Here is a 14802-nt window from a genome sequence, read left to right as displayed (position 1 = left end):
CAACAACAATGTGTGCTGATTGAACCAAACTAAATAGTTGGAGGATGCAGGCATCGATCCCGCTACCTCTCGCATGCTAAGCAAGCACTCTACCATTTGAGCTAATCCCCCTGCGCCTCCAACAAGAAGTATGAAATCTCAATGACCGCACTGCCAAATCCCTCGTCCATAAGAAAGGATACTTTTTAAAAAGTATGCTTGCTTCAGCTGTCTAAAAGTATTTTTCATGGTAGTTCAGTAAAGGTTGAAGTAGTGACTGCAGTAAGCCCAGTGGTGGAAATAGTTGTATTGTTGGGTTAGTATCCAGAGCTACAACAACAATGTGTGCTGATTGAACCAAACTAAATAGTTGGAGGATGCAGGCATCGATCCCGCTACCTCTCGCATGCTAAGCGAGCGCTCTACCATTTGAGCTAATCCCCTGCGCCTCCAACAAGAAGTATGAAATCTCAATGACCGCACTGCCAAATCCCTCGTCCATAAGAAAGGATACTTTTTAAAAAGTATGCTTGCTTCAGCTGTCTAAAAGTATTTTTCATGGTAGTTCAGTAAAGGTTGAAGTAGTGACTGCAGTAAGCCCAGTGGTGGAAATAGTTGTATTGTTGGGTTAGTATCCAGAGCTACAACAACAATGTGTGCTGATTGAACCAAACTAAATAGTTGGAGGATGCAGGCATCGATCCCGCTACCTCTCACATGCTAAGCGAGCGCTCTACCATTTGAGCTAATCCCCCTGCGCCTCCAACAAGAAGTATGAAATCTCAATGACCGCACTGCCAAATCCCTCGTCCATAAGAAAGGATACTTTTTAAAAAGTATGCTTGCTTCAGCTGTCTAAAAGTATTTTTCATGGTAGTTCAGTAAAGGTTGAAGTAGTGACTGCAGTAAGCCCAGTGGTGGAAATAGTTGTATTGTTGGGTTAGTATCCAGAGCTACAACAACAATGTGTGCTGATTGAACCAAACTAAATAGTTGGAGGATGCAGGCATCGATCCCGCTACCTCTCGCATGCTAAGCGAGCGCTCTACCATTTGAGCTAATCCCCCTGCGCCTCCAACAAGAAGTATGAAATCTCAATGACCGCACTGCCAAATCCCTCGTCCATAAGAAAGGATACTTTTTAAAAAGTATGCTTGCTTCAGCTGTCTAAAAGTATTTTTCATGGTAGTTCAGTAAAGGTTGAAGTAGTGACTGCAGTAAGCCCAGTGGTGGAAATAGTTGTATTGTTGGGTTAGTATCCAGAGCTACAACAACAATGTGTGCTGATTGAACCAAACTAAATAGTTGGAGGATGCAGGGATCGATCCCGCTACCTCTCGCATGCTAAGCAGCACTCTACCATTTGAGCTAATCCCCCTGCTCCAACAAGAAGTATGAAATCTGCGTCTCTGTCCAAATCCAAGTATTTTTCATGGTAGTTCACTGCCCTACAAGAAGTTGGGTTAGTATGTCAAAGCAGAAGAAAGGATACTTTTTAAAAAGTATGCTTGCTTCAGCTGTCTAAAAGTATTTAACAAATGGTAGTTCAGTAAAGGTTGAAGTAGTGACTGCAGTAAGCCCAGTGGTGGAAATAGTTGTATTGTTGGGTTAGTATCCAGAGCTACAACAACAATGTGCTGATTGAACCAAACTAAATAGTTGGAGGATGCAGGCATCGATCCCGCTACCTCTCACATGCTAAGCACAAGCAAACTCTACCATTTGAGCTAATCCCCCTGCGCCTCCAACAAGAAGTATGAAATCTCAATGAGTAGCACTGCCAAATCCCTCATCATAAGAAAGGATTTTTTAAAAAGTATGCTTGCCTCCCCTGTCTAAAAGTATTTTTCATGGTAGTTCAGTAAAGGTTCAAAGTAGTGACTGCAAATAAACCCAGTGGTGGAAATAGTTGTATTGTTGATGGTTCCAAAGCTTCAAAATAATAAAAGCTGGAGAGTGACCAAACTAAGTCAGTAGTTGAGAGGAGTTGAGGCATAAGTTAGTATCCAGATTCAACAACAATACTTGAACCAAACTAAATAGTATGTGCTAGAGCTGTCTACCATTTGAGCTATTTCCCCTGTGCCTCCAACAAGTATGTATGAAATCTCAATGACCGCACTGCCAAATCCCCGTCCATAAGAAAGGATACTTTTTAAAAAGTATGCTTGCTTCAGCTGTCTAAAAGTATTTTTCATGGTAGTTCAGTAAAGGTTGAAGTAGTGACTGCAGTAAGCCCAGTGGTGGAAATAGTTGTATTGTTGGGTTAGTATCCAGAGCTACAACAACAATGTGTGCTGATTGAACAAACTAAATAGTTGAGGATGCGGGCATCTATCCTACATACATTGTTTTAGTCCTCAACAAGAAATCTCTGACCGCACTGCTAGCTAAATCCCGCTTCAGCGTCCATATGAAATCTAGCTGATAATTTGAAAAAGAAGTAATCTTGACTTCACTGCCAAATCCCCGTGGCTAAGAAAGGATACTTTTTAAAAAGTATGCTTGCTTCAGCTGTCTAAAAGTATTTTTCATGGTAGTTCAGTAAAGGTTGAAGTAGTGACTGCAGTAAGCCCAGTGGTGGAAATAGTTGTATTGTTGGGTTAGTATCCAGAGCTACAACAACAATGTGTGCTGATTGAACCAAACTAAATAGTTGGAGGATGCGGGCATCGATCCCGCTACCTACCTCTGGCATGTTTAAAAAAGCGCCCCTACCATTTGAGCTAATCCCCCCTCCTCCAACAAGAAGTATGAAATCTCAATGACCGCACTGCCAAATAATTGTCCATAAGAAAGGATACTTTTTAAAAAGTATGCTTGCTTCAGCTGTCAAGAAGTATGAAATCTCTTTCCACTGGTTTTCCAAAGTATTTTTCATGGTAGTTCAGTAAAGGTTGAAGTAGTGACTGCAGTAAGCCCAGTGGTGGAAATAGTTGTATTGTTGGGTTAGTATCCAGAGCTACAACAACAATGTGTGCTGATTGAACCAAACTAAATAGTTGGAGGATGCGGGCATCGATCCCGCTACCTCTCGCATGCTAAGCGAGCGCTCTACCATTTGAGCTAATCCCCTGCGCCTCCAACAAGAAGTATGAAATCTCAATGACCGCACTGCCAAATCCCTCGTCCATAAGAAAGGATACTTTTTAAAAAGTATGCTTGCTTCAGCTGTCTAAAAGTATTTTTCATGGTAGTTCAGTAAAGGTTGAAGTAGTGACTGCAGTAAGCCCAGTGGTGGAAATAGTTGTATTGTTGGGTTAGTATCCAGAGCTACAACAACAATGTGTGCTGATTGAACCAAACTAAATAGTTGGAGGATGCGGGCATCGATCCCGCTACCTCTCGCATGCTAAGCGAGCACTCTACCATTTGAGCTAATCCCCCTGCGCCTCCAACAAGAAGTATGAAATCTCAATGACCGCACTGCCAAATCCCTCGTCCATAAGAAAGGATACTTTTTAAAAAGTATGCTTGCTTCAGCTGTCTAAAAGTATTTTTCATGGTAGTTCAGTAAAGGTTGAAGTAGTGACTGCAGTAAGCCCAGTGGTGGAAATAGTTGTATTGTTGGGTTAGTATCCAGAGCTACAACAACAATGTGTGCTGATTGAACCAAACTAAATAGTTGGAGGATGCAGGCATCGATCCCGCTACCTCTCGCATGCTAAGCGAAACAGCACTCTACCATTTGAGCTAATCCCCCCTGCGCCTCCAACAAGAAGTATGAAATCTCAATGACCGCACTGCCAAATCCCTCGTCCATAAGAAAGGATACTTTTTAAAAAGTATGCTTGCTTCAGCTGTAGAATAAATAAGAGTAGCTCCCAACATTTTAACAAATGTGTAGTTCAGTAAAGATCTGTCTAGTGTCCCTGCAGTAAGTTCAGTATTTTTCATGGTAGTTCAGGTTGAAGTAGTGACTGCAGTAAGCCCAGTGGTGGAAATAGTTGTATTGTTGGGTTAGTATCCAGAGCTACAACAACAATGTGTGCTGATTGAACCAAATAGTTGGAGGATGCAGGCATCGATCCCGCTACCTCTCACATGCTAAGCGAGAACTCTACCATTTGAGCTAATCCCCCTGCGCCTCCAACAAGAAGTATGAAATCTCAATGACCGCACTGCCAAATCCCTCGTCCATAAGAAAGGATACTTTTTAAAAAGTATGCTTGCTTCAGCTGTCTAAAAGTATTTTTCATGGTAGTTCAGTAAAGGTTGAAGTAGTGACTGCAGTAAGCCCAGTGGTGGAAATAGTTGTATTGTTGGGTTAGTATCCAGAGTACAACAACAATGTGTGCTGATTGAACCAAACTAAATAGTTGGAGGATGCTTAGCTTGCATTTCTTGTATGTGCTAACCTCCCTGTGCTACATAGTTTAGCTAATATGTCCAACAAGAGTATGAAATCTCAATGACCTCACTGCCAAATCCCTCGTCCAAGAAAGGATACTTTTTAAAAAGTATGCTTGCTTCAGCTGTCTAAAGGTATTTTTCATGGTAGTTCAGTAAAGGTTGAAGTAGTGACTGCAGCAAGCCCAGTGGTGGAAATAGTTGTATTGTTGGGTTAGTATCCAGAGCTACAACAACAATGTGTGCTGATTGAACCAAACTAAATAGTTGGAGGATGCGGGCATCGATTATTCGTACCTCTCACATGCTAAGTCTCTACCATTTGAGCTAATCTGCCTCTTTAAAAGTATGAAATTCAATGACCGCACTGCCAAATCTAGCTGTCCATAAGAAAGGATACTTTTTAAAAGTATGCTTGCTTCAGCTGTCTAAAAGTATTTTTCATGTAGTTCAGTAAAGGTTGTTAGTGACCAGTAAGCCCAGTGGTGGAAAATTGTTGGGTTAGTGAATGGGGTGGTGAAGTCCATAAGAAAGGATACTTTTTAAAAAGTATGCTTAATTCAGCTGTCCCTAGTTGAGGTAATACAGTAGGGGCCCAGTGCTTCATTTAAATCCCCTGTGCCTCCAACAAGTAGTATGAAATCTTTGCCAAATGCATAAGAAAGGATACTTTTTAAAAAGTATGCTCAGTCTAAAAGTATTTTTCATGGTAGTTCAAAAAGGTTGAAGTAGTGACTGCAGTAAGCCCAGTGGTGGAAATAGTTGTATTGTTGGGTTAGTATCCAGAGCTACAACAACAATGTGTGCTGATTGAACCAAACTAAATAGTTGGAGGATAATTTTGCAAGCTACCTCTCGCATGCTAAAAGCACTCTACCATTTGAGCTAATCCCCCCTGCTCTCCAACAAGAAGTATGAAATCTCAATGACCGCACTGCCAAATCCCTCGTCCATAAGAAAGGATACTTTTTAAAATATATGCTTGCTTCAGCTGTCTAAAAGTATTTTTTCAGTTAGTTCAGTAAAGGTTGAAGTAGTGACTGCAGTAAGCCCAGTGGTGGAAATAGTTGTATTGTTGGGTTAGTATTCCAGAGCTACAACAACAATGTGTGCTGATTGAACCAAACTAAATAGTTGGAGGATGCGGGCATCGATCCCGCTACCTCTCGCATGCTAAGCGAGCGCTCTACCATTTGAGCTAATCCCCTGCGCCTCCAACAAGAAGTATGAAATCTCAATGACCGCACTGCCAAATCCCTCGTCCATAAGAAAGGATACTTTTTAAAAAGTATGCTTGCTTCAGCTGTCTAAAAGTATTTTTCATGGTAGTTCAGTAAAGGTTGAAGTAGTGACTGCAGTAAGCCCAGTGGTGGAAATAGTTGTATTGTTGGGTTAGTATCCAGAGCTACAACAACAATGTGTGCTGATTGAACCAAACTAAATAGTTGGAGGATGCAGGCATCGATCCCGCTACCTCTCGCATGCTAAGCGAGCGCTCTACCATTTGAGCTAATCCCCTGCGCCTCCAACAAGAAGTATGAAATCTCAATGACCGCACTGCCAAATCCCTCGTCCATAAGAAAGGATACTTTTTAAAAAGTATGCTTGCTTCAGCTGTCTAAAAGTATTTTTCATGGTAGTTCAGTAAAGGTTGAAGTAGTGACTGCAGTAAGCCCAGTGGTGGAAATAGTTGTATTGTTGGGTTAGTATCCAGAGCTACAACAACAATGTGTGCTGATTGAACCAAACTAAATAGTTGGAGGATGCGGGCATCGATCCCGCTACCTCTCGCATGCTAAGCGAGCACTCTACCATTTGAGCTAATCCCCCTGCGCCTCCAACAAGAAGTATGAAATCTCAATGACCGCACTGCCAAATCCCTCGTCCACAAGAAAGGATACTTTTTTAAAAAGTATGCTTGCTTCAGCTGTCTAAAAGTATTTTTCATGGTAGTTCAGTAAAGGTTGAAGTAGTGACTGCAGTAAGCCCAGTGGTGGAAATAGTTGTATTGTTGGGTTAGTATCCAGAGCTACAACAACAATGTGTGCTGATTGAACCAAACTTAAGTAATAAAGTTTTGGAGGATGCAGTGTGGCATCGCCACAACAAAGTCAAAAGCTACTGGCACACAGACTAAGATAGTTGCTGTTTTAGTAGCTACAACAACAATGTGTGCTGATTGAACCAAACCATTTGAGCTCCTCCTCTAGGATACCATTTGAGCTAATCCCCCTATGCCTCCAACAAGAAGTATGAAATCTCAATGACCGCACTGCCAAATCCCTCGTCCATAAGAAAGGATACTTTTTAAAAAGTATGCTTGCTTCAGCTGTCTAAAAGTATTTTTCATGGTAGTTCAGTAAAGGTTGAAGTAGTGACTGCAGTAAGCCCAGTGGTGGAAATAGTTGTATTGTTGGGTTAGTATCCAGAGCTACAACAACAATGTGTGCTGATTGAACCAAACTAAATAGTTGGAGGATGCAGGCATCGATTGCTACCTCTCACATGCTAAGAGAGCACTCTACCATTTGAGCTAATCCCCTGCCTCCAACAAGAAGTATGAAATCTCAATGACCGCACTGCCAAATCCCTGTCCATGACTCCTTTTTTTTGTTTTACCTAATTTTTAATAAAGCACTTAAATGGGGATCCCTCTTAATGGTTCATGAGTAAAGGATACTTTTTAAAAAGTATGTTTGCTTCAGCTGTCTAAAAGTATTTTTCATGGTAGTTCAGTAAAGGTTGAAGTAGTGACTGCAGTAAGCCCAGTGGTGGAAATAGTTGTATTGTTGGGTTAGTATCCAGAGCTACAACAACAATGTGTGCTGATTGAACCAAACTAAATAGTTGGAGGATGCACATCTATCGATCCCGCTACCTCTCGCATGCTAAGCAAGCACTCTACCATTTGAGCTAATCCCCTGCGCCTCCAACAAGAAGTATGAAATCTCAATGACCGCACTGCCAAATCCCTCGTCCATAAGAAAGGATACTTTTTAAAAAGTATGCTTGCTTCAGCTGTCTAAAAGTATTTTTCATGGTAGTTCAGTAAAGGTTGAAGTAGTGACTGCAGTAAGCCCAGTGGTGGAAATAGTTGTATTGTTGGGTTAGTATCCAGAGCTACAACAACAATGTGCTGATTGAACCAAACTAAATAGTTGGAGGATGCAGGCATCGATCCCGCTCATGCTCACTCTACCATTTGAGCTAATCCTGCGCCTCCAAAAAAGTGAAATCTCAAGAGAAGGAGTGGAGAATACAATCCCTCATGAGTGTGGAGCATGGTAGTATAAGAAAAGGACCCCTAGAGTTTTAAACAACAATGTGTGCTGATTGAACCAAACTAAATAGTTGGAGGATTTTTCATGGTATCCCTATTAAACCTCTACATGGGAAAAGTAGTGACTGCAGTAAGCCATTTGGAAATAAGTTGTATTGTTGGGTTAGTATCCAAGCTACAACAGTAATGTGCTGATTGAACCAAATAAATAGTTGAGGATGCAGGCACTGCCAAATCCCTCGTCCATAAGAAACTCTACTTTTTAAAAGTATGAAATCTCTTGCACTGCCAAATCCCTCGTCCTAAGAAAGGATATTTTTAAAAATATGCTTGTTCAGTATTTTTCATGGTAGTTCAGTAAAGGTTGAAGTAGTGACTGCAGTAAGCCCAGTGGTGGAAATAGTTGTATTGTTGGGTTAGTATCCAGAGCTACAACAACAATGTGTGCTGATTGAACCAAACTAAATAGTTGGAGGATGCAGGCATCGATCCCGCTACCTCTCGCATGCTAAGCGAGCGCTCTACCATTTGAGCTAATCCCCTGTACCTCCAACAAGAAGTATGAAATCTCAATGACCGCACTGCCAAATCCCTCGTCCATAAGAAAGGATACTTTTTAAAAAGTATGCTTGCTTCAGCTGTCTAAAAGTATTTTTCATGGTAGTTCAGTAAAGGTTGAAGTAGTGACTGCAGTAAGCCCAGTGGTGGAAATAGTTGTATTGTTGGGTTAGTATCCAGAGCTACAACAACAATGTGTGCTGATTGAACCAAACTAAATAGTTGGAGGATGCGGGCATCGATCCCGCTACCTCTCGCATGCTAAGCGAGCGCTCTACCATTTGAGCTAATCCCCCTGCGCCTCCAACAAGAAGTATGAAATCTCAATGACCGCACTGCCAAATCCCTCGTCCATAAGAAAGGATACTTTTTAAAAAGTATGCTTGCTTCAGCTGTCTAAAAGTATTTTTCATGGTAGTTCAGTAAAGGTTGAAGTAGTGACTGCAGTAAGCCCAGTGGTGGAAGTAGTTATATTGTTGGGTTAGTATCCAGAGCTACAACAACAATGTGTGCTGATTGAACCAAACTAATTAGTTGGAGGATGCGGGCATCGATCCCGCTACCTCTCGCATGCTAAAAGCAAGCAGTCTACCATTTGAGATAATCCCCCTGCGTCTCCAACAAGAAGTATGAAATCTCAATGACCGCACTGCCAAATCCCTCGTCCATAAGATTTTTTTTTTTTTTTTAAGTATGCTTGCTTCAGCTGTCTAAAAGTATTTTTCATGGTAGTTCAGTAAAGGTTGAAGTAGTGACTGCAGTAAGCCCAGTGGTGGAAATAGTTGTATTGTTGGGTTAGTATCCAGAGCTACAACAACAATGTGTGCTGATTGAACCAAACTAAATAGTTGGAGGATGCAGGCATCGATCCCGCTACCTCTCACATGCTAAGCGAGCACTCTACCATTTGAGCTAAATGCTCCAACAAGAAACTGACCGCACTACCACACAGATACTTTTTAAAAATCCCTAAAAGTATTTTTCATGGTAGTTCAGTAAAGGTTGAAAGACTGTAGGAAATCTCAATGCTACAAAAGAAGGCTGATTCCAAATGGATCGTCCATTACATGAAAGGCTCTACCATTTGAGCTAATCCCCCTTTAACAAGAATGAAATCTATGCTTTAGCTGTCTAAAAGTATTTTTCAAAGTACTTGCTTCAGTTCAGTAAAAGTATTTGAAATGGACTCAGTAAAGGTTGAAGTGGTGCAGTAAGATCTAGTGGTGGAAATATTGTTGGGTTAGTATCCAGAGCTACAACAACAATGTGTGCTGATTGAACCAAACTAAATAGTTGGAGGATAAGGGCATCGATCCCGCTACCTCTCACATGCTGCTAGAGAACTCTACCATTTGAGCTAATCCCCCTGCGCCTCCAACAAGAAGTATGAAATCTCAATGATGACTGCCAAATCCCTGTCCACCTTTTAGAAAGGATACTTTTTAAAAAGTATGCTTGCTTCAGCTGTCTAAAAGTATTTTGGTATGGTAGTTCAGTAAAGGTTGAAGTAGTGACTGCAGTAAGCCCAGTGGTGGAAATAGTGTATTGTTGGGTTAGTATCCAGAGCTACAACAACAATGTGTGCTGTATTGAGCTAATCCCCTGTTCTCTAACAAAAGTATGAAATCTGTGACCGATCGCAGTAAGCCCAGTGGTGGAAATAATGGGTTAGTCAATACAACAACAATGTGGGCTGATTGAACCAAACTAAATAGTTGGAGGATGCAGGCATCGATCCCGCTACCTCTCGCATGCAAAGCGAGCACTCTACCATTTGAGCTAATCCCCCTGCCTCCAACAAGAAGAATGAAATCTCAATGACCGCACTGCCAAATCCCTCGTCCATAAGAAAGGATACTTTTAAAAAGTATGCTTGCTTCAGCTGTCTAAAAGTATTTTTCATGGTAGTTCAGTAAAGGTTGATAAGTAGTGACTGCAAAGCCCAGTGGTGTGAAATAGTTGTATTGTTGGGTTAGTATCCAGAGCTACAACAACAATGTGTGCTGATTGAACCAAACTAAATAGTTGGAGGAGCAGGCATTGATCCCGCTACCTCTTAGCTCTACCATTTGAGCTAATCCCCTGCGCCTCCAACAAAAAGTATGAAATCTCAATGACCGCACTGCCAAATCCCTCGTCCATAAGAAAGGATACTTTTTAAAAAGTGTGCTTGCTTCAGCTGTCTAAAAGTATTTTTCATGGTAGTTCAGTAAAGTTTGAAGTAGTGACAAGCCAGTGGTGGAAATAGTTGTATTGTTGGGTTACTCACCCAGTGGTGGTTGGAGGATGCGGCATCGATCCCGCTACCTCTCGCATTGAACCAAGCTAATACCCCTGTGCCTCCAACAAAGTTGAAGTGTGACTGTAAGCCCAGTGGTGGAAATAGTTGTATTGTTGGGTTAGTATCCAGAGATCCAATGTGTGCTGATTGAACCAAACTAAACAGTTGGAGGATGCAGGAAATACTACCTCTCATGCATGAACGAGCACTCTACCATTTGAGCTAATCCCCCTGTTCCTCCAACAAGAAGTATGAAATCTCAATGACCGCACTGCCAAATCCCTCGTCCATAAGAAAGGATACTTTTTAAAAAGTATGCTTGCTTCAGCTGTCTAAAAGTATTTTTCATGGTAGTTCAGTAAAGGTTGAAGTAGTGACTGCAGTAAGCCCAGTGGTGGAAATAGTTGTATTGTTGGGTTAGTATCCAGAGCTACAACAACAATGTGTGCTGATTGAACCAAACTAAATAGTTGGAGGATGCGGGCATCGATCCCGCTACCTCTCGCATGCTAAGCGAGCGCTCTACCATTTGAGCTAATCCCCTGCGCCTCCAACAAGAAGTATGAAATCTCAATGACCGCACTGCCAAATCCCTCGTCCATAAGAAAGGATACTTTTTAAAAAGTATGCTTGCTTCAGCTGTCTAAAAGTATTTTTCATGGTAGTTCAGTAAAGGTTGAAGTAGTGACTGCAGTAAGCCCAGTGGTGGAAATAGTTGTATTGTTGGGTTAGTATCCAGAGCTACAACAACAATGTGTGCTGATTGAACCAAACTAAATAGTTGGAGGATGCGGGCATCGATCCCGCTACCTCTCGCATGCTAAGCGAGCGCTCTACCATTTGAGCTAATCCCCCTGTGTCCCAACAAGAAGTATGAAATCTCAATGACCGCACTGCCAAATCCCTCGTCCATAAGAAAGGATACTTTTTAAAAAGTATGCTTGCTTCAGCTGTCTAAAAGTATTTTTCATGGTAGTTCAGTAAAGGTTGAAGTAGTGACTGCAGTAAGCCCAGTGGTGGAAATAGTTGTATTGTTGGGTTAGTATCCAGAGCTACAACAACAATGTGTGCTGATTGAACCAAACTAAATAGTTGGAGGATGCAGGGAGGGATCAGTTGATCGATCCCGCTACCTCTCGCATGCATGTTAGCACTCTACCATTTGAGCTAATCCCCTGTCTTTTGCCTCCAACTTAAGTATGAAATCTCAATGACCGCACTGCCAAATCCCTCGTCCATAAGAAAGGATACTTTTTAAAAAGTATGCTTGCTTCAGCTGTCTAAAAGTATTTTTCATGGTAGTTCAGTAAAGGTTGAAGTAGTGACTGCAGTAAGCCCAGTGGTGGAAATAGTTGTATTGTTGGGTTAGTATCCAGAGCTACAACAACAATGTGTGCTGATTGAACCAAACTAAATAGTTGGAGGATGCAGGCATCGATCCCGCTACCTCCATGCTAAGCGAGCACTCTACCATTTGAGCTAACAAAGTCAAAAGAAGTATGAAATCTCAATGAACTGGCAAACTCCAGAAAGATACTTTTATGAAATCTTAATGTCTAAAAGCACTGTCCAAATCCTGCAAAGCCATTAAGAAAGGGCTACCAGAGCTTGTTAAATAAGAATAATGCTCCAACAAGAAGTATGAAATCTCAATGACGCACTGCCAAATCCCTCGTCCATAAGCTTTTTTTAAAGTTATTTATTCTATAAGCACAGTGGTTTTCATTACACACAGAACAAAAGTAGCTTTGAAAAACTCAAATAAACTCAATGATCCATGCTACATACTTAACCATTTGGCTAATCCCCTCAACATGTAATGAAATAAATGGAACTGATGGAGTCTTTTCACTTTTTGCTTGCTTCAGCTTCAAAAGTAATGGTAGTTCAGTAAAGGTTGAAGTAGTGACTGCAGTAAGCCCAGTGGTGGAAATAGTTGTATTGTTGGGTTAGTATCCAGAGCTACAACACTTAAATGTGTGCTGATTGAACCAAACTAAATAGTTGGAGGATGGGCATCATCCCGCTACCTTTGGCATGCTCGAGCACTCTACCATTTGAGCTAATCCCCCTGCCTCCAACAAGAAGTATGAAATCTCAATGACCGCACTGCCAAATCCTTAGTCCATAAGAAAGGATACTTTTTAAAAAGTATGCTTGCTTCAGCTGTCTAAAAGTATTTTTCATGGTAGTTCAGTAAAGGTTGAAGTAGTGACTGCAGTAAACCCAGTGGTGGAAATAGTTGTATTGTTGGGTTAGTATCCAGAGCTAATGTGAACCAATGCTAAGCGAGCACTCTACCATTTGAGCTAAACATGAAGAGGATTGCATCGATCTTACATACCTCTCGCATTTTAGCGAGCACTTTACCATTTGAGCTAATCTGGCCTCCAACAAGAAGTATGAAATCTCAATGACCGCACTGCCAAATCCCTCGTCCATAAGAAAGGATACTTTTAAAAAGTATGCTTGCTTCAGCTGTCTAAAAGTATTTTTCATGGTAGTTCAGTAAAGGTTGAAGTAGTGACTGCAGTAAGCCCAGTGGTGGAAATAGTTGTATTGTTGGGTTAGTATCCAGAGCTACAACAACAATGTGTGCTGATTGAACCAAACTAAATAGTTGGAGGATGTGGGAATACAATCGCAGCATGCATGTGGAGCATGGCTCTACCATTTGAGAAAATCCCCCCCTCCAACAAGAGTATGCTCTCAATGACCGCCCCATCTCACCATACTTTTTTGAACTGCTTCAGCTGTCTAAAAATAATCCTATGGTAGTTCAGTAAAGGTTGAAGTAGTGACTGCAGTAACTCACAAGTTGTATTGTTGAAAGTATCCAGAGTATAAAACTAAAGTACTTCCTAATATATTATTAACAGCCACGATAGCGTCGTCTACTGGTAGCACTCTATTTTGAATCAATATGAAATTCAATGACCCACAAATCCCTCGTCCATAAGAAAGGATACTTTTTAAAAAGTATGCTTGCTTCAGCTGTCTAAAAGTATTTTTCATGGTAGTTCAGTAAAGGTTGAAGTAGTGACTGCAGTAAGCCCAGTGGTGGAAATAGTTGTATTGTTGGGTTAGTATCCAGAGCTACAACAACAATGTGTGCTGATTGAACCAAACTAAATAGTTGGAGGATGCGGGCATCGATCCCGCTACCTCTCGCATGCTAAGCGAGCACTCTACCATTTGAGCTAATCCCCCTGCGCCTCCAACAAGAAGTATGAAATCTCAATGACCGCACTGCCAAATCCCTCGTCCATAAGAAAGGATACTTTTTAAAAAGTATGCTTGCTTCAGCTGTCTAAAAGTATTTTTCATGGTAGTTCAGTAAAGGTTGAAGTAGTGACTGCAGTAAGCCCAGTGGTGGAAATAGTTGTATTGTTGGGTTAGTATCCAGAGCTACAACAACAATGTGTGCTGATTGAACCAAACTAAATAGTTGGAGGATGCAGGCATCGATCCCGCTACCTCTCGCATGCTAAGCGAGCGCTCTACCATTTGAGCTAATCCCCTGTGCCTCCAACAAGAAGTATGAAATCTCAATGACCGCACTGCCAAATCCCTCGTCCATAAGAAAGGATACTTTTTTTTAAAGTATGCTTGCTTCAGCTGTCTAAAAGTATTTTTCATGGTAGTTCAGTAAAGGTTGAAGTAGTGACTGCAGTAAGCCCAGTGGTGGAAATAGTTGTATTGTTGGGTTAGTATCCAGAGCTACAACAACAATGTGTGCTGATTGAACCAAACTAAATAGTTGGAGGAAAGGCATCGATCCCGAAACATGGTCACTGTTCTCCATGCTTTGCAAGCTCTACCATTTGAGCTAATCCCCCTCTCCAACAAGAAGTATGAAATCTCAATCTCAGTGGATGCTTGCTTCAGCTGTCTAAAAGTATTTTTTCATGGTAGTTGTAAAAGGTGACAGTAGCCCAGTGGTCCAAGGCCTTTCGTACTGTAAGCAGAAAGGATACTTCCAGTTTAAAAAGTATGTCTTGCTTCAGCTTTACTAACAAATGAACATGGTAGTTAAATCAAAGGTTGAAGTAGTGACTGCATGTAAGCCCAGTGGTAATAGTTGTATTTTTGGGTTAGTATCCAGAGCTACAACAACAATTTGTCCCTTTAATTGAACCAAACTAAATGGTTTGGAGGATTGCCTAAATCGATCCAGTGGTGGAAACCTCTTGTTGGGTTGTATCCACAACAAAGTCAAATTTGAGCTAATCCCCCTGGCACACAACTAAGATATTAGGAAATGTTTAGTAGCAAAAAGAAGGCTGTCCAAATCCAAAGCCATTAAGAAAGGATACTCCTTTTAAATAAAATATTTGATTTAGCTTCTAAAAGT

At 41.3% G+C, this 14802-nt stretch overlaps 5 non-coding genes across 5 annotated transcripts; all 5 read right to left on the bottom strand.

Annotated features, from left to right (window-relative positions):
* Positions 1-3293: 3293 nt before the first annotated feature.
* trnaa-agc (transfer RNA alanine (anticodon AGC)) lies at positions 3294-3366 on the bottom strand. Its single transcript has one exon. It is a non-coding gene; the product is annotated as a tRNA-Ala (tRNA).
* Positions 3367-6086: 2720 nt separating this feature from the next.
* trnaa-agc (transfer RNA alanine (anticodon AGC)) lies at positions 6087-6159 on the bottom strand. The gene has a single exon. It is a non-coding gene; the product is annotated as a tRNA-Ala (tRNA).
* A 2231-nt stretch (positions 6160-8390) lies between these two features.
* Positions 8391-8463, bottom strand: trnaa-agc (transfer RNA alanine (anticodon AGC)). Its single transcript has one exon. It is a non-coding gene; the product is annotated as a tRNA-Ala (tRNA).
* A 2767-nt stretch (positions 8464-11230) lies between these two features.
* Positions 11231-11303, bottom strand: trnaa-agc (transfer RNA alanine (anticodon AGC)). The gene has a single exon. It is a non-coding gene; the product is annotated as a tRNA-Ala (tRNA).
* Positions 11304-13585: 2282 nt separating this feature from the next.
* Positions 13586-13658, bottom strand: trnaa-agc (transfer RNA alanine (anticodon AGC)). The gene has a single exon. It is a non-coding gene; the product is annotated as a tRNA-Ala (tRNA).
* Between the last annotated feature and the right edge of the window lie 1144 nt (positions 13659-14802).

This window comes from Oncorhynchus nerka, linkage group LG5 (genome assembly GCF_034236695.1).
Source record: "Oncorhynchus nerka isolate Pitt River linkage group LG5, Oner_Uvic_2.0, whole genome shotgun sequence".
NCBI lineage: Eukaryota > Metazoa > Chordata > Actinopteri > Salmoniformes > Salmonidae > Oncorhynchus > Oncorhynchus nerka.
This window is presented reverse-complemented; position numbering and strand designations above follow the sequence as displayed.